Source organism: Schistocerca serialis, chromosome 4 (genome assembly GCF_023864345.2).
Source record: "Schistocerca serialis cubense isolate TAMUIC-IGC-003099 chromosome 4, iqSchSeri2.2, whole genome shotgun sequence".
NCBI classification, from domain to species: Eukaryota; Metazoa; Arthropoda; class Insecta; order Orthoptera; family Acrididae; genus Schistocerca; species Schistocerca serialis.
In genome coordinates, this window is record NC_064641.1 from 502,142,092 (window position 1) to 502,160,164 (window position 18,073).

The 18,073-nt window shown below is 41.0% G+C and overlaps 1 non-coding gene across 1 annotated transcript; it reads left to right on the forward strand.

Annotated features, from left to right (window-relative positions):
* The first annotated feature begins 431 nt into the window (after positions 1 to 431).
* Trnat-ugu (transfer RNA threonine (anticodon UGU)) lies at positions 432 to 506 on the forward strand. Its single transcript has one exon. It is a non-coding gene; the product is annotated as a tRNA-Thr (tRNA).
* The last annotated feature ends 17,567 nt before the right edge of the window (positions 507 to 18,073 follow it).

An 18,073-nucleotide genomic window follows, 5' to 3' on the forward strand; every position in this document is an offset into this window, starting at 1 on the left:
CATGTTTGGGACTGGATGAAGCGTCGTCTCACGCGGTCTGCACGTCCAGCACGAACGCTGGTCCAACTGAGGCGCCAGGTGTAAATGGCATGGCAAGCCGTTCCACAGGACTACATCCAGCATCTCTACGATCGTCTCCATGGGAGAATAGCAGCCTGCATTGCTGCGAAAGGTGGATATACACTGTACTAGTGCCGACATTGTGCGTGCTCTGTTGCCTGTGTCTATGTGCCTGTGGTTCTGCCAGTGTGATCATGTGATGTATCTGACCCCAGGAATGTGTCAATAAAGTTTCCCCTTCCTGGGACAATGAATTCACGGTGTTCTTATTTCAATTTCCAGGAGTGTATTACGGGACCCGGTAAGTTGGGAATGTGGGCCTCACGGGTAGCGTGCAAGGGATAAATCCCTGCAGTCGCACTATCGTCTGTGCCCTCGGTGGCTCAGATGGATAGAGCGTCTGCCATGTAAGCAGGAGATCGCGGGTTCGAGTCCCGCTCGAAGCACACATTTTCAACTGTCCACGTTGATGTACAGGGTGATTCAAAAAGAATACCACAACTTTAGGAATTTAAAACTCTGCAACGACAAAAGGCAGAGCTAAGCACTATCTGTCGGCGAGTTAAGGGAGCTATAAAGTTTCATTTAGTTGTACATTTGTTCGCTTGAGGCGCTGTTGACTAGGCGTCAGCGTCAGTTGATGCTAAGATGGCGACCGCTCAACAGAAAGCTTTTTGTGTTATTGAGTACGGCAGAAGTAAATCGACGACAGTTGTTCAGCGTGCATTTCGAACGAAGTATGGTGTTAAACCTCCTGATAGCTGGTGTACTAAACGTTGGTATAAACAGTTTACAGAGAATGGGTGTTTGTGCAAAGGGAAAAGTTCTGGACGGCCGAGAACGAGTGATGAAAATGTAGCACGCATCCAGCAAGCATTTGTTCGCAGCCCAGGAAAATCGACTCGCAGAGCTAGCAGAGAGCTGCAAATTCCACAATCAACTGTGTGGAGAGTCCTACGAAAAAGGTTAGTTATGAAACCTTATCGTCTGAAATTGGTTCAAGCACTGTCTGCAGCTGATAAGATTAAAAGAATCGATTTCTGTGAATTTATCCTTGCTCAAATGGAAACAGATGAATCTTTCGCTTCAAAGATTGTGTTTAGTGATGAAGCAACTTTCCACACTAACGGGAAAGTCAACCGTCACAATGTCTGTATATGGGGCACTGAGAATCCGCGGGAAACAACTCAGTATGAACGTGAGTCGCCTAAGGTGAACGTTTTCTGTACCATTTCAGCCAATAAAGTTTTTGGTCCCTTTTTCTTCGAAGGTGCTACTGTAACTGTACTACAGTATCTGGAGATGTTAGAGAACTGGCTGTTCCCTCAGCTCGAACAAGAAGCACAACAATTCATATTTCAGCAGGATGGAGCGCCACCACATTGACACTTATCTGCCCGTAACTACCTGAACGTCAACTACCCGAGGCGATGGATCGGCCGCCAGGCAGCCCGTGACAGAGCACTTCATCACTGGCCTCCAAGAAGCCCTGATCTTACCCCCTGCGATTTTTTCTTATGGGGGTATGTTAAGGATATGGTGTTTCGGCCACCTCTCCCAGCCACCATTGATGATTTGAAACGAGAAATAACAGCAGCTATCCAAACTGTTACGCCTGATATGCTACAGAGCGTGTGGAAAGAGTTGGAGTATCGGGTTGATATTGCTCGTGTGTCTGGAGGGGGCCATATTGAACATCTCTGAACTTGTTTTTGAGTGAAAAAAAACCTTTTTAAATACTCTTTGTAATGATGTATAACAGAAGGTTATATTATGTTTCTTTCATTAAATACACATTTTTAAAGCTGTGGTATTGAATCACCCTGTATATCAACGCCTGTCGGCAGCTTAGGGTGTTGATTTAATTATCATTCCACCCACCGGATTAACTGTTAGGGTCGGTGAGGCGGCCAGCCTCGGTGTGGTTTCAGGGCGGCTGAGTACCGCGCTTGTTCCCACGTCTTGCCTCAGATACACTATGCGCAAATGTTTAGAAAACGACCTCCAACGTGAGAATGGGCTTTACCCTGGACTCAGACGGATGGGGTACATGAATTCCGTCCCGGGTGGAGGCGTGGCGTCGGAAAGTGCAACCTGCCACCGTCACTAACATTGCTGGCAACTGTATAACAAAGTGACGGACGGAACAAGATAAGGATGAAGAAGAACAGAATAGCAGTTATTTTTCAACGACACTAATCAGGGTGTTTCTCATGGAGTTCCATAGAAACAGCTAGATGTATTTACATACGTACATGTGAGAATTATTTTGTTTTCAGTGATAAATAAAAGCACAGGTAAAGTACTTCTTATAGTTTAAATGTTCTACGGAGGTGACATTTTATTAGAGCTCCATTGTAACTACATTCGGGCCAAAAATGTTAACTGCTTAACTTTCTAGGGTCTTTTACCTTGAAAATGTTTCCTTTCCAAAGCAACATTCCTTTGTACCATATCAACGGGCAAACCGTAACCGGTACTGGTGATTATACGAACAGAAGCTATGGAGTTTAGGCCTATATCGTGAACAAGAACGTAATCAATATTTAACAAATTCCTGTATGCACTTTTATGAAAGGATATATGGCAGTTATCTACTAATTCAGAATATATAAAGAAATAATAAGCCACCAATGGCATAAGAGAAATTTAATAATTTAATTTCTTTACCGGTTTCGTGCCCTTAGTGCCCGTCGTCATAAGGTTGTATCTATCACATTATTTTAGAGAGTCAACAATAAGCTGCATTTTGCTGTTGACACTCGCAAACAATAAGATGCTTCTCATTAATGACTCTCGAAAATAATGCGATAGGTATAACCCTCTGAAGAAGGGTAAAGAAATTAAATTTCTTTATTGCAACTGGTTTCTTATTATTTCTATATATATGTCTACAGTTTCTGAGGATGGATAACATACTAATTTGGAAAATTTATATACAAATGTAAATTTTTCAACAGGTGAGTAGCCTCTGTTTCAACATATAATTTAATGCCTTGATTTTGAGAAGTATGTTGGCAATTTTTTAATTTATGTGAGGACTCACTGGCGGCACGGGATAGTATTGCTTTCACATGTTTTTCCACGTAACCAAAAGCTGCACAAGATTTCGTTATTATAATTGGCTGAAAACACAACAACAAACAAAATTTTTCGTTTACTGCATAATTCACCAGCAACTGGTATCCCTTGTCGTTTGATCGAAATGTAGGTTTCAAAATAACGACTGTACTCTGTCACCTACGGACTAATTGAAAGAACTGTTCTTACCTTAGAATAAAGACTATGTAATAAAGATTGCTCTGCGAAACGAGGTTTTCTCTCTTTTACGTTAGAGGACGTCCGTTTTTAATTTGAAATTCGAATACACGAGGAAATATTGCGTCACATTAGTTATAGGTTCAAAATAAAATCAACATCAAAAGCACTTTATAATCATAAAACTACTTTTCGATAGTAAGATACTATTTCGGGGATTATATTCCGGCTGCAAATTTTAAACAGTGTTGTTGCTATTGTTGCGATCTTCAGCCCAAAGCAAATTCTGTGCAAGACTCTTTGTCTGCATAACTACCGCAGCCCACATTCATTCGAGCTTGCTTACTGTATTCACGCCCTTTTGCCCCGCAACAATTTTATTCCTCCCGCTCCTCAAACATACAGTCTCACACTTCCTCCCATTACCAAACTGATAATTCCTTGATCCTACCAAATAATCATTCTTTCGTTCAAATTATGGAATAAATTTTTTTTTTCGAAGTTCAGTTCAGTACCTCCTCATTTGTTGCTCTATCTATCCATTTAATCTTCCGCATTCTTCTATACAACACATTTCAGAAGCTTATATTCTATTGTTGTCTGAAGTGTTTATTGACCGAAATTACCCTCCAAATATCTTCAGTAAAGTCTTCGTTACTCATAAACTGATATTCACCTTTAGTCGGATTTATTCGTTGCTAAGTGTCGTGACCTCATTTCTTCATTATTTCTTAAGTATCTGGACCTTCGTCTAGATGTCTCCATTCACAGTAATGTTTAGCTGTTATTAATATAATGTGAAGAGGTAGGCCAGTAATCTTATTCACTTGATCCAACCACCTTCTTGTTGCTCTTCCTCGTAGTTTACTGCCTTCGCTTTTGCCTTGTGGGATAGTCTTTTCTATATTATCCCCTTGTCTTGTCAAAATATGCCAAAGAAACTACAAGGAAAATTAACAGTAATAGCGGCTCTCGGTCGCAAGAAAGTAGTCTTTTGACCCACGTCTCCGCACCTTCATCAGAGTGCCTGATGAAGGCACTCATAGCAGTGCCGAAACCTGGGTCAAAAGATTTCTTTTTTTGCGAGCGAGGGCTGCTATTGCTGTTAATTTTACTTTGTAAACGGTCGCTGACCACGCAGCCATGTTCAAAACTTTTCATCTGGAAGTAGCTTTGACTCATCAGGATGATAAACTTCGTGTGATACTAAGTTCTTTTATAGTGGAAGCCTTGGTTCTTCTTTCCGTCCATAAAACGCGTAACATCTTTCTCCACCATATCTCGACGGCATCAGTGCGGGTGTGGCCAGTAGCTTTTCTTGCTATTGCCAGTCTGTTTTATATACTTTCTGCTTCGCCCATCATCAGTTATTTTACCACTCAAACACCAGAATTCATTTGCTACATTTAGTGTCGCATTTTCGAATCTAATTCCCTCAGCATCACCCAATTTTATTCGACTATATTCCATTATCATTGTTTTACTATTGTTGATACTCATCTTACATCTACCTTTCAAGACACTATCCGTTCCTTTGACTGCTCTTCCAAGTACTTAACCGTCTACGACGTAATTACAATGTCATCGTTAAACTGTAGAGTTTTTATTTGTTCTTCCTAAACTTAAATTCCACTTTCTTCCTAAACTTAAATCTCCCTTCCAAATTTCCCTTTGATTTTCTTCACAGCTTGATTAGTCCACATATGTACAGATGCCTCACTCCTTTCAGTAATATGAAACTTATTTTTAAGAAATTGTCGTTTGTTTTCCCCGTCTCAGTTGCACATATATTTTACAGCATGGCTAGTTACGGTCAGTGCTGATCATCGTAAGGTTATAAACAAAAAAGTGTGTAATTTCCATTATTTTAAAATAAGCAGAAAAGTATCGCACGTAACTGCTGAATTTATTTATGTCGATGCGTAAGGTAATTAAAACATCTTCTCATGTACAATTTGACAATCTTTGTGTATTTACAGACAATAGAATGGGGATTGGAAGCACAAAAACAACTGCAGTTTATCATAGAAAAGTTGGGAGAAAGACCAAAAAAATTACACATTAATACTGTGGTGTGCAGCTGTGGTCTATAGCTTAAACGGATAACTGGTGGAGGGAAATGAGGGGAAAATTAGGGTAACAGCGGAAAGGCAGTAAAAGTGAGGTGATGAGAACTGGGATATAAGAGAGAACAACTTGCGCAGGGAAAGACAGTGGGAGGTATAACCTGAGCACAACGCATTTACATTCGCTAAAACATAGTAATTTGTGTAAAAGAGAGAGGTGTAATTTGTGTAAGAACATGACGTGTTGCTTACGGAACTGCTTAATCTATAGATGATCAACTTTGATGTAAAGTGGTCATACTATACAAGAAATGAGCAACGGCATAAATAAACGATACATTTTTTATATAACAAAGTTGTTATTTTTATTGTTCCCTATCGTTTCTTGTACATATTGTACATTACTTGTCTTTCCGTATATCTCACCCTATTTTTCACAGAATTTTGAACATCTTGCATCATTTTACATTTCTGAACGCTTTTTAAATGTCGACAAGTCCTATGAAAGTCTCTTGACTTTTCTTCAGTTTTTCGACGTCAGACCAGCTTCTGGTACCCTTACTCTTCCTAAAGCCAAACTGATGGCCATCTAAGATATCCTCAATTTTCTTCCTACTCTTCTGCAGGTTATTCTTGTCATTAACCCGGATGCATGAGCTGTTAAGCTGTTTGCGCAATAATTCTCGCACTTGTCAGCTTTTCCTATCTTCGGAGTTTTAATTACTCATCCATATTTTTGATACTGTCCTCAATTTTAGGTACTTTATGCATAAAGCTGTGGCACGAGGCAAGGGAATTGGCCGGCATCGAGGGTCGGTCTGGGGAAGAATGCTGACGCTACACCAATACGTTGTTAGTTGACACCCTTTTGGAACGTCCGTTTTTACACGCTCAAGAATGAAACAAAGTTCACTGGATGCTCCAAACAGTTCACAGCCGTTTACAGGATGCTGGCCTTAGAGCCTGTAGCACTGCTGAGAAAGATGCCCTTCCTGATGATCAGACTTTGTAGGCTTGCCTTCGCTGAATTGGCACCATGACATCTTCTCAGATGAATTAATATTTAACTCAGTGAGTTAGGGTCTGGTGGTGGTCTACAGGCCAAGGAAAGCACGTTACGACCTACAGTATGTGACGTAACATTCAGTTGTTGGCCGCATCACTGTCTCGTGCTGAGGGTGGATGTCATCCGAAGGGACAACGATACTTCATCGAATTTATGGTCATCTTAGCGCAGATCAGTATATGCACGTCATGAAACATACCATGGCGTCGAGTGTGGGGATATACAGTCTGCTATGCCCATGGAGTGATCCACTTCAGGACGACTCACCAGTTCGATTGATAGGCGTGGTCGAGCGCCAGGCTTCAAACTCATTGAAATTTTTTGTCCCAAAGTGAAGCGTACGTGAACTTACACTGGATGTCACCATCCCCACGCACACCTGACCAAATTTGTGAAATGGTGTTGGATACATGGAAGAGTCTCTCAGACAACGAGACATATTTCCATAGGGTGACAACATCCATGCCTCGTCGGATGAGGCAGGTAATTAATACCAATGGTCGGGTGGATCTCATACTAAACCCATCCTTGATGTGACACTTCCCTTTTTTCACATTACTCCACGTTAAAGTACAGCATTTGATATAACTATGTTTGTCAAATGGAAATCTGTATAAAATAATTGTAATTTAAATTTTATTTATTGAATTCATGAACTGAAATATAGATGTTGCCCTGATCTGAACCAGACGGAAAACTTACTGTCGACCAATATAAGAACAGGTAAACACTAAAATAATGATGTCAAAAAGACAGTTCAGTGACGGCATACAAAAGCTCTTTTCCAAGTTAAATCTTCGTGAGCCCAAGGACAACATTCCATCCACGGCGCCCATTTATCTATGTTAGTCTTCAGAACATTGCAAAACATGCGTTCAGTATCTTCAGACTGCACATCTGAAGCATTGTCCTCTATTACTGTTATGAGAGATTCCACATGAACTGAAAACTGTTTAATGTGTTTTTCTCCTTCCTAAACTTAAATTCCCCTTTCTTCCTAAACTTAAATTACCCTTCCAAATTTCCCTTTGGTTTTCTTCACAGCTTGATCAGTCCACACAGATGCCCCACTCCTTTCAGTAATATGAAACTTTCGCCTCTGTTCCCTTTGATTCTGCTACTGCTTTCTTGTCTTTGAATGGTTTCACACATGGAAGTGAAGTTAGCTACAGATTCAGCCAGGTCCTAAGAACATGTATTGATTTTGGGCCGCGCGGGGTAGCCGCGCGCTCTGAGGTGTCTTTCACGGTCAGCTACAGATTCAGAGCGTGCTGATTTTACTGTAGCTGTTGGCTTTTGATGTGGCTCGCTGATTTTGGAAGCTGGACGAAAACCATTTGGATTCACATTAGTAGAATACCAAGAGGAGTCTGGGCAGGATAAATGATCTTATCACATCTGGGGTCAGATTATCCAATTGGGCTCCTTGTCAGCCCCCCTCTCCTCCTTGGGGAATCTCTGGGAGTTAGTCAGGGTCACCAAGGGGATCAGCACACACTGTCGGAAACTGTGCGAGTTATGTTAAGTCATGACATAATTTTACAGTCGTCATGGGACATAAAATTTGCGGGATCCCCTCTGGCGGGAAACTCCTCACCTCCCCCTGGATCGGTTAGGATCAAACACCCTCTCATCACCTCTCACCCTCCCCATTTTCAGCTATTATAACTAGGGTACTTGCGTGGGTGGAGACACTCAGGATCTGATCAGCATAGGGAGAGGATCAGGCTGTGTCTACTTGTTAATAAAAAATTGCGCTAAGCCACGACACTTGAGTTCTAGACTATGGCTGTTCGTTAATAACACTTTGATATTACATCATTCGAGCCACCAACAGAGACCACATCCTCGCAGATATATAAGTACTCTTATTCATCTCAGTGTAGCACTTGCAACCTGAGGCCTCAAGTATTTTGTGGATGTATTTCAATCTCTGTCTTCCTCTACCGTTTTTACCCTCTGTAGCTGCCCCTAAGACCATCGAAGTTATACCCTGATGTCTGTCCGCCGCCGGTAGCTGAGTGGTCGCCGGCACGGTAGCTCAGCGTGTTCGGTCAGAAGGTTAGCAGCCCTCTATAATAAAAAAACTGAGCTAATCGATCAACAACGAACTTCAACGGATGTCTTACGACGTCCGCCCCGAGCAGAGGCAACGAATAAAAGCGAACAAAAGGAGATTAAAAAAAAAAAAAAAAGAAAAATGTGGTCAGCGCGACAGGATGTCAATCCTAAGGGACGGGGTTCGATTCCCGGCTGGGTCGGAGATTTTTCTCCGCTCAAGGACTGGGTGTTCTGTTGTCCTAATCATCATCATTTCATCCCCACCGACGGGGCAAGTCGCCGAAGTGGCGTCAAATCGAAAGACTTGCAACAGGCGAACGGTCTACCAGATGGGAGGCCCTAGTCACACGACATTTACATTTTTACCTTGATGTCTTAACAGATGTCCTATCATCCTGTTGCTTCTTCTTGCCAGACTCATCCGATTCTGTAGAAAACTTCCTCATTCCTTACTCTATCAGTCCATCCAATTTTAAATATTTTTCTATAGCACCGTATCTCAAATTCTTCGATTCACTTCTGTTCCGGTTCTCCCACAGCCTAGGTAGCGGAATTCCGTAACTTCATCTACCTCATGATCACCAATTCTGATAGGTTTCTCAGCTCTCATTTCTTATACTTCTCGCTACTTTCGTCTTTCTGGCACGTACTCTCACTCCGTGTTCTGTACTCATTAGACCTTCCATCCCAATCAATACATCCTGTAATTCTTCTTTACTTTTACTGCGGATAGCGATGTCATCAGCAAATGTTATCATTATATCCTATCACTTCGAATTTTAATCTCACTCGTGAACGTTTGTTTTATTTGCATAATTGCTACTTCGATGTGTAGTCTGAACAGTAGGTGTGAGATAGTACATCCTGTCTTACTCTTTTTAATCTGAGCGCTTCGTTCTTGTACTTCCAGTCTTGTTATTCCTTCTTGGTTCTTGTACATATTGTATGTTACACATCTTTCCCTACAGCTTCGTCCTACCTTTCTCAGAATTTCGAACATCTTGCACCACTTCACATTATCAAATGCTTTTCTCGGTCAGCCACGTCCTAAGAACGTGTATTGATTTTTGGCCGCGCGGGGTAGCCGCGCGCTCTGAGGCGTCTTTCACGGTCCGTGCGGCTCTCCCCGCCGGAGGTTCGAGTCCTCCCTCGGACATGGGTGTGTGTGTCGTCCTTAGCGTAAGTTAGTTTAGGTTAGGTTAAGTAGTGTGTAAGCTTAGGGACCGATGAAATCAGCAGTTTGGTCTCATAAGCCCTTAACACAAATTAAATTATATCGATTTTTCTTCAGTCTTGCTTCCATTATCTACCACAACAGAATTGCCTCTCTAGTACATTTGTGTTTCCTAAAGACAAAATTATCGTCATCTAAGAGACTCTCAATTTTCTTGTCCATTGTGCTGTATATTAATCTTGTCAGCAACATTCATGCATGAAGTGTGAAGCTGATAGTGCGATAATTGTTTTGCTATCTCTGGAATGTTACGTATGTATCCACATTTTCCGTATTTTTCCGTACTTTTCTCAATTTTACGTACTTTTCATCCTTTCTCGTATTTTTACCGTGTTTTTCACAAATATGCTCATTGTTGTTCATTTTTCGTATTTTATCCAAATACTATCCACTGTTCCCGACGTCGCTTCGATATAACGATGCTCTGAGCCAGTCACAATGCACCGTCTGTCGAACTTATCATTGCTATTGAAGCACGTCTTGCCAATAGCAGGTCAACGTTAACCAAAACTTTAACTTCACTAATTGTTAATCCGTTATTAAGTTAACTTCGTTAAAGGTAAAAGAGTTACATTGCAGGAGACTTCTCGGAAATTAAAGCTAATCGTTACTCATAATAGTAAACTGTATGTTGTGGGTGTAGTGAAATGAGAAAGTGAATAAAACATTACCGTTACGTAAATAAAAATGTTTAGGTTGGGAAAGACTAGACAAATAAGGCAGACTTTAATCATTTAGTTTTATAACTATTTAGTTATCAATGTTAAATCATAGCAGAATCAAAAGGAGAACCAGATAGTATCTGACATCAGGTGCATATTTACCTTCATCCACATCAACATATTAAAATTTTCATTGGGGACCGAGGAGACAAAATGTCTTTGCTCACAGAAAATCTGATTCAATGACTTAGTTTCACAATGAATCCACGAAAAAAAAAAGCGAACGCGAACTTAGTAAACAATAATGAACAGCCAACACCTAGTTATTTCTCGTTCGCAATCGATTGCTTGCCTCAATAGCACGCACCCCGGCGTAGCGACGCACCTACAAGTACACTATCCGAACTTCTCAGAAGATAATTTCCGAGGGCGACGCGGCGTCATTTTTGCCATAAATAATAGATACTAATTAATGATTAACGGATCCAAAAAAAGTTGGCGGTAGTTAAAGCATCTGTTAAAGTCTTAAAATTAACTGAAGAGTTAGTCCGTTACTCGAAAAATTAACTTTGTTACTTAGCTATTAGCGGTCTTGTGCCCAACTAGGCTCTTACCCATCTTAATCTTTTCTAATGTGGACACCATAGGGAGAGTTTTTAGGCTGTGTCTTTTGGTTAGTAATAAAATAAGTTGAAGCACATCACTTGAGGTTTATTTGTTAATGATAATTTAACATTACATCATTTGAGGCACCAGCAGACACATCCTGGCAGATACATTACTTACTCTCATTCCACCCAAGTTTTAACATTTTTCAGCCATTGTTCCAGGATTTTCAGCATTTTACCTAATTACGCGAGTTTCGACCATCTGCTCTCGACGTCGAGTCACAGCGTAGCGTAACGTGGCGCTGCGTCGCGTCTACGTCAGGATGCTGTCACCTAAACGCAAAGCAGCACAGTTCCGATTTATGTATCACTGCTAATCCACCACTGCGTTAGTAATATGTGAGTAATGTCATACTGAATATGTAAGAAACGAACACACTGGCAGAAATAGACATCTTACAGGACTCATCATAGCCTATTATATAATCGCTGCCGATTTCAGACCAAAGATAGTGAAAATACAAGAAACACCACACTGTGGCAGAGAATAGTTGGTGTAATCGTGTCCAGCCCGGTAGCTGACACAGAAGATACTGCTGCTCAATCAGTTCTGATTGAGGGATGTACCGCCTACAATATTAGCAGGTAGACGGGAATGTCGAAAACTGCTTCAGATACACATCTAGATTACGAGAATCTCACCGCAAACGTATTCCAGATAATGTAAATCACACGAACCAAGTGAGATGCTGGTAGGTTATAGATCTCCTCGAACAGTTATATGGTTTTATAAACGAAGTATGTCTTTGATACGCTTTTATATAGCTGACTGTGTAAGACCGCAGACCCAGAGCTACTGCTAGTGCTGGAGTAAGAGAGAGTGTTGGTGCACAGTTGTAGGTAGCTATCGGTGAGCGAAAAACGATGGAATAGGCAGTTTTTGTGATGCGCTTTGTGAAGCCACCAAGTGTTAGAAAATCTAGGTATGTCAATATTGGAAGCAGAGGTCTTCATGCAAGCAAGGTAAAGATAAATAATTACGATTTTTTTGATTTTACCACGTTTTAGAGTAGATGAGTTGGCTGATAATTTGTAATTGTCCAGTAACCCCAGAATGTACGTTAACCGTTTTGATAAAAGGGGTTAGATATTCCACTCTGCAATATTTCTAAGATTTTTTAACAGAGCTATGTGTAGAAAGAGATTATCACTCTGCAGCGGAGTGTGCGCTGATATGAAACTTCCTGGCAGATTAAAACTGTGTGCCCGACCGAGACTCGAACTCGGGACCTTTGCCTTTCGCGGGCACGTGTTCTACCATCTGAGCTACCGAAGCACGACTCACGCCCGGTACTCACAGCTTTACTTCTGCCAGTACCTCGTCTCCTACCTTCCAAACTTTACAGAAGCTCTCCTGCGAACCATGTCTCCGCATTATCCTTTCTTTCAGGAGTGCTAGTTCTGCAATGTTCGCAGGAGAGCTTCTGTAAAGTTTGGAAGGTAGGAGACGAGGTACTAGCAGAAGTAAAGCTGTGAGTACCGGGCGTGAGTCGTGCTTCGGTAGCTCAGATGGTAGAGCACTTGCCCGCGAAAGGCAAAGTTCCCGAGTTCGAGTCTCGGTCGAGCACACAGTTTTAATCTGCTAGGAAGTTTCAGAGCTATGTCTAATTTGATGATTTGCATTTGTTGGATTAGCGACGTTGCATAATACTTGCTGTTTAAATATCATTGTTTGTGAATCAATTGTGAGGAATGTAACTTCAAATGTCAGATGTTCTTGAAAGGTCGTATATTTTTAAAGAAGTTGGATTTTCCTAATGTTCTCGTTTATCAGAGAAATGAATTTCATGTGCTTTTCAAGTATTATGGTCAGGATTGCACACTGCTGAGCCTATAGCTAGCATTTATATAATTTTTGTGAGAGAGCAGAATATATCGCGTTCCAGTGTGACTGTTCTAGAAGTAAGACAATTTAATTTATTTGTTATGTGCGCAGGGACCAAAGTTATTAGTTTTGAACTGGGCCAGATGATTCAGTGCCTAAGTGGCTGACCGTATTTTGCAGTGACTGTATTTCTTGATTGGTATTGTAAGTTGCGTTGCCCAATCAGTTCGCGTAAACTTTTGGTGACAATAACACAGTGAAATCACACCACTTGCATTTACAACACGCAACATGACGATTATAGTTCATTACTCATTCCACAGATCAGACATTCATTCAACGTAATCGTGAAGTTTATTATTATATTTTTAAAAGAACGCTACAACTTGTAATTACAACAGCTAAACAAAATAAGCAAAATTATTAGTACATACAACATTACTGTAAGTCTCGTAGATTAACTACAGGAAAACCCGCATATTGCCATCGCTGTTAACGCAATTTAGAAGAATCCATAGTATTCCAAAGACGCATTCTGGACAGCTAGCATGTGGTGGTGCTATAAGACTCGTAAATACCATCCTGCAAGAACACTGAATATGGGAGACACCACCAGGCTTCGAAGCACAATAAAAGGAAGTATAATTCTCGCAATATTAGTGATGTGGTGTCATTGTAAGACTCTCGTAAATAAATGAAGAAATAATGAGAAGTATATACCTCCTCGCCAAACAGAAACGAGACTGATCAATGGTCATAGTGCAGCAAAAATAAACTATTTTTACATACGCTTCAAAGACTCAAGGACATCAGGATACATCTCTTGCTATACCAAAAGAAAAAAAAATCTCCACTGATCACGCACCGTCTGTCAACAAGCATATTCTCAAAGGACCAATGATTATATTTAACTTACAACCCACGTGATTCACATTATGATGAATGACTGCTGGAAAAACGTACTGCATGTATCTGATAACAATAAAATCACAACCATTATTTCTCGATTCCTGTGATCAGTGCAAGACTCAATGGTAATATTCCCTGTCACACCTCTATATCTTCGGACTCACAGCCTCAAAGTGCGTAAGTTGGTTAACACCAACCACGGGAAAGTGGTCTACTCAAACAGACAAATGGCTTCTCTAGTTGCAAGAAGCTGTTTGATACGACTACCATTGATTCATCTGGCGAGAGCGCAGTGCAGCCAGTATGAGCCGTATTAATAAAAACGCACTAAAATAATTTCTATCACAAGTCTGTGTTCTGCTAGATTTGCCAATACATATCCAATACATAATTTACCAGCAAGACCACACCCTTCTTGTACTGGTTACAGTAAGAAGCGGGTATAAAGTGTTGGACGTTAAGATTTTACTACGAACCAGTTCCCCACTTGGAGTTCCTACAATGCCTTGCCTACGATATAGTCAGCGATGCTGAAGCATAAATCAGCTAATATCGGAGTCACGTTCAGACACTGAGGCTATTGAGAGGAGAGGCCTATAGATAGGATATTACTGAATTTTTTATCGGTGACATCTTATTTGGAAAATTGTCCGTAATCCTTGGAGGTGATATTTTCCTCTGATAGGACTCTGCATTTGACCAAGTTTTGGAGGGGATCACACATTTCAGATAGTGTACGATAATTACATTTCACATCTATTAATCCTAGTATGTGTCTGTGAGAACCATATACAGAAATGTGGTTTTATGTTTTTAAAAGCTTGCGGGCCACTGAGTAGCACTGTGAGTGTGTGCATGTGTTAGGAAAATAAACGTCATGTTTGCATGATCTTACAAGCAATAAGCGGGCCTGAGTGCGGACAAGTCTTTTTTAAGCACTGGACTGTAAGTTTAATAGACTTCATGGAAGTAATTTTCGTGATAGTTGTAGCTTGCTTCCATTGATCCAACTTGTTAAGCGTCTCAGACTGTCAATCAAATTCCGTTTTTTGTCGTAACACGAGTCGAAAATCTTAAAAATGTTACGCATGTCATAAATAATTACAGATTCTAAGGCCAGTCGTAGGTAGTTATTTACAACACCATCCTGACATTAGCACTGTGTAGTGGAACCGTAAAACATTATGAAAGACAATAGCTGCAAGGGCATAATAAACTAAGTTTCCCAGTCTTGGTTCTATAGGAAGTAATGTAGCCAGACGTTACATAAATAGTAATGTTAATTAATTAAAACTATAGACACAAAGCACATAGCATTATAATAAATTACACTGGGCAACAAAAAAATCATTTTTGAATGTTTCGAGCACTTCATGAGGCAATTCCTACTAATTTTGGCTTGAGGAAAAACAAATATGACAATGAAAAATTTTTATTAGCTCTAGTTTCTATGATATACACAAGGTGGAAGTATTACATATTAACGGACTGAGAAAAAAGGATACATTTTAATTACATGCATGCTAACAACAATGAAAGTGCATTTGATTTTTTAAACTGATAATTACATGCTAAGAGTTCTAAATTGCTGGAAAAATACTTCGCAGATGGTCGTGTCTGAAGAGAATCATGTGGTGGCCTATTGACTTCGTCGTCTTTTAGCTTGCCTCTTGTAATGGAGTTCCGCAGAATCCCTACACAAAGACCAACAGTAATTCGCAAGCATTACTTCATTCCAACGGCCCTGATATCTTTGTTCCATAACATGTCCTGATGGAATCTCTCACCATATTCATCACTAACGTCTCCACAACTAGGAGGGAAAAAGTCTAAGTGGGAGTGGAGAAAATGGATCTTAAGGGACATGTTGCATCCAAGGTAACGGTATTTTTACAGCAGCACTGTCACCAAATGCTTGTAGTTGTCATCTCTTTTGTTGCCTAAAAATCCATGAACAACACCCTTGAAGGCTTCCCAAGCTTCGTTTTCTTTCCCCTCCAAAACTTGGTCAAATGCAAGATCCTTAACAAGTTCTCTTATTTGTGGTCCGTCAAAAATGCCTTCCTTAACTTTTGCATCACTTAATTTCGAAAATTTCTATCTTATGTACTTAAAGGCCTGTGCTTCTCGGTTCAAAGCTGTGACAAAGTTTTTCATCAAACCCAGCATGATATGCAGGGGTGGTAGAAAAACGTCATTTGGGTCCACAAGAGGCTTGGCAACGACATTTTTCTCGCTAGGGTGAAGATTCCAGGATGAGATTTTCACTCTGCAGCGGAGTGTGCGCTGATATGAAACTTCCTGGCAGATTAAAACTGTGTGCCGGACCGAGACTCGAACTCGGGACCTTTGCCTTTCGCGGGCAAGTGCTCTACCAACTGAGCTTAACAACTATGCCCGCGAAAGGCAAAGGTCCCGAGTTCGAGTCTCGGTCCGGCACACAGTTTTAATCTACCAGGAAGTTTCAGGGCGAAGATATCTTGCAGGCCAGTCTTCTTTAATATAATGCAGTTTCCTATCTCTACTGTCCCACGTACATAAGAAGCAGCAGTGCTTTGAGTAACCCAGTTGCATTCCTAAGAGTATGGCAATGACTTTCAGATCACCACAGATTTTCCATTTGTGTTCATGGTATTTAATTGAGTCAAGACAGCTGTCATATCTGCATATGTCTCCTTCATATGAACAGCATGGCTAACAGGAATAGATGAAAGAAGGTTCCCGTTGTGAAGTAACACAGCTTTCAAACTAAGCTTGAAGGAGTCTATGAATAGCCTCCATTCAATTGGATCATGGTTCAAATTCAAAGATTGCATCAAGCCATTAATGTCACAGAACAAGATTATTTCTCAAAAAAGGGAAGCAGTTCCATGTGACGTTTTCTGTACTGTGAGATTCTCACATCACTTTGGAGAAGATTCCATTGCTGTAGTCGAGACCCAAGTATTTCTGTATTCTCCTTTGGCAGGCCAAGGTCTCTAATGAGATCACGCTATTCCACTTGACTCAATCTGTGCGGTTTATCATCTTTTCCCTCAAAATCAGGGTCATGGGATGTGGAAGGCTTGTTTGGTTCTTCTTCTACATCTACATCTACATCTACATGACTACTCTGCAATTCACATTTAGGTGCTTGGCAGAGGGTTCATCGACCCACAATCATACTATCTCCCTGCCATTCATCTCCCGAACAGCGCGCGGGAAGAACGAACACCTAAACCTTTCTGTTCGAGCTCTGATTTCTCTTATTTTATTTTGATGATCATTCCTACCTATGTAGGTTGGGCTCAACAAAATATTTTCGCATTCGGAAGAGTAAGTTGGTGACTGAATTCATAAATAGATCTCGCCGCGACGAAAAACGTCTTTGCTTTAATGACTTGCATCCCAACTCGCGTATCATATCTGCCACACTCTCTCCCCTATTACGAGATAATACAAAACGAGCTGCCCTTTTTTGCACCCTTTCGATGTCCTCCGTCAATCCCACCTGGTAAGGATCCCTCACCGCGCAGCAATATTCTGACAGAGGACGAACGAGTGTAGTGTAAGCTGTCTCTTTAGTGGACTTGTTGCATCTTCTAAGTGTCCTGCCAATGAAACGCATCCTTTGGCTCGCCTTCCCCACAATATTATCTATGTGGTCTTTCCAACTGAAGTTGTTCGTAATTTTAACACCCAGGTACTTAGTTGAATTGACAGCCTTGAGAATTGTACTGTTTATCGAGTAATCGAATTCCAACAGATTTCTTTTGGAACTCATGTGGATCACCTCACACTTTTCGTTATTTAGCGTCAACTGCCACCTGCCACACCATACAGCAATCTTTTCTAAATCGCTTTTCAACTGATACTGGTCTTCGGATGATCTTACTAGACGGTAAATTACAGCATCATCTGCGAACAACCTAAGAGTACTGCTCAGATTGTCACCCAGGTCATTTATATAGATCAGGAACAGCAGAGGTCCCAGGACGCTTCCCTGGGGAACACCTGATATCACTTCAGTTTTACTCGATGGTTTGCCGTCTATTACTACGAACTGCGACCTTCCTGACAGGAAATCACGAATCCAGTCGTACAACTGAGACGACACCCCATAGGCCCGCAGCTTGATTAGAAGTCGCTTCTAAGGAACGGTGTCAAAAGTTTTCCGGAAATCTAGAAATACGGAATCAACTTGAAATCCCCTGTCGATAGCGGCCATTACTTCGTGCGAATGCACAAGAACGATGTTTTCAGAAACCATGCTGATTACGTATCA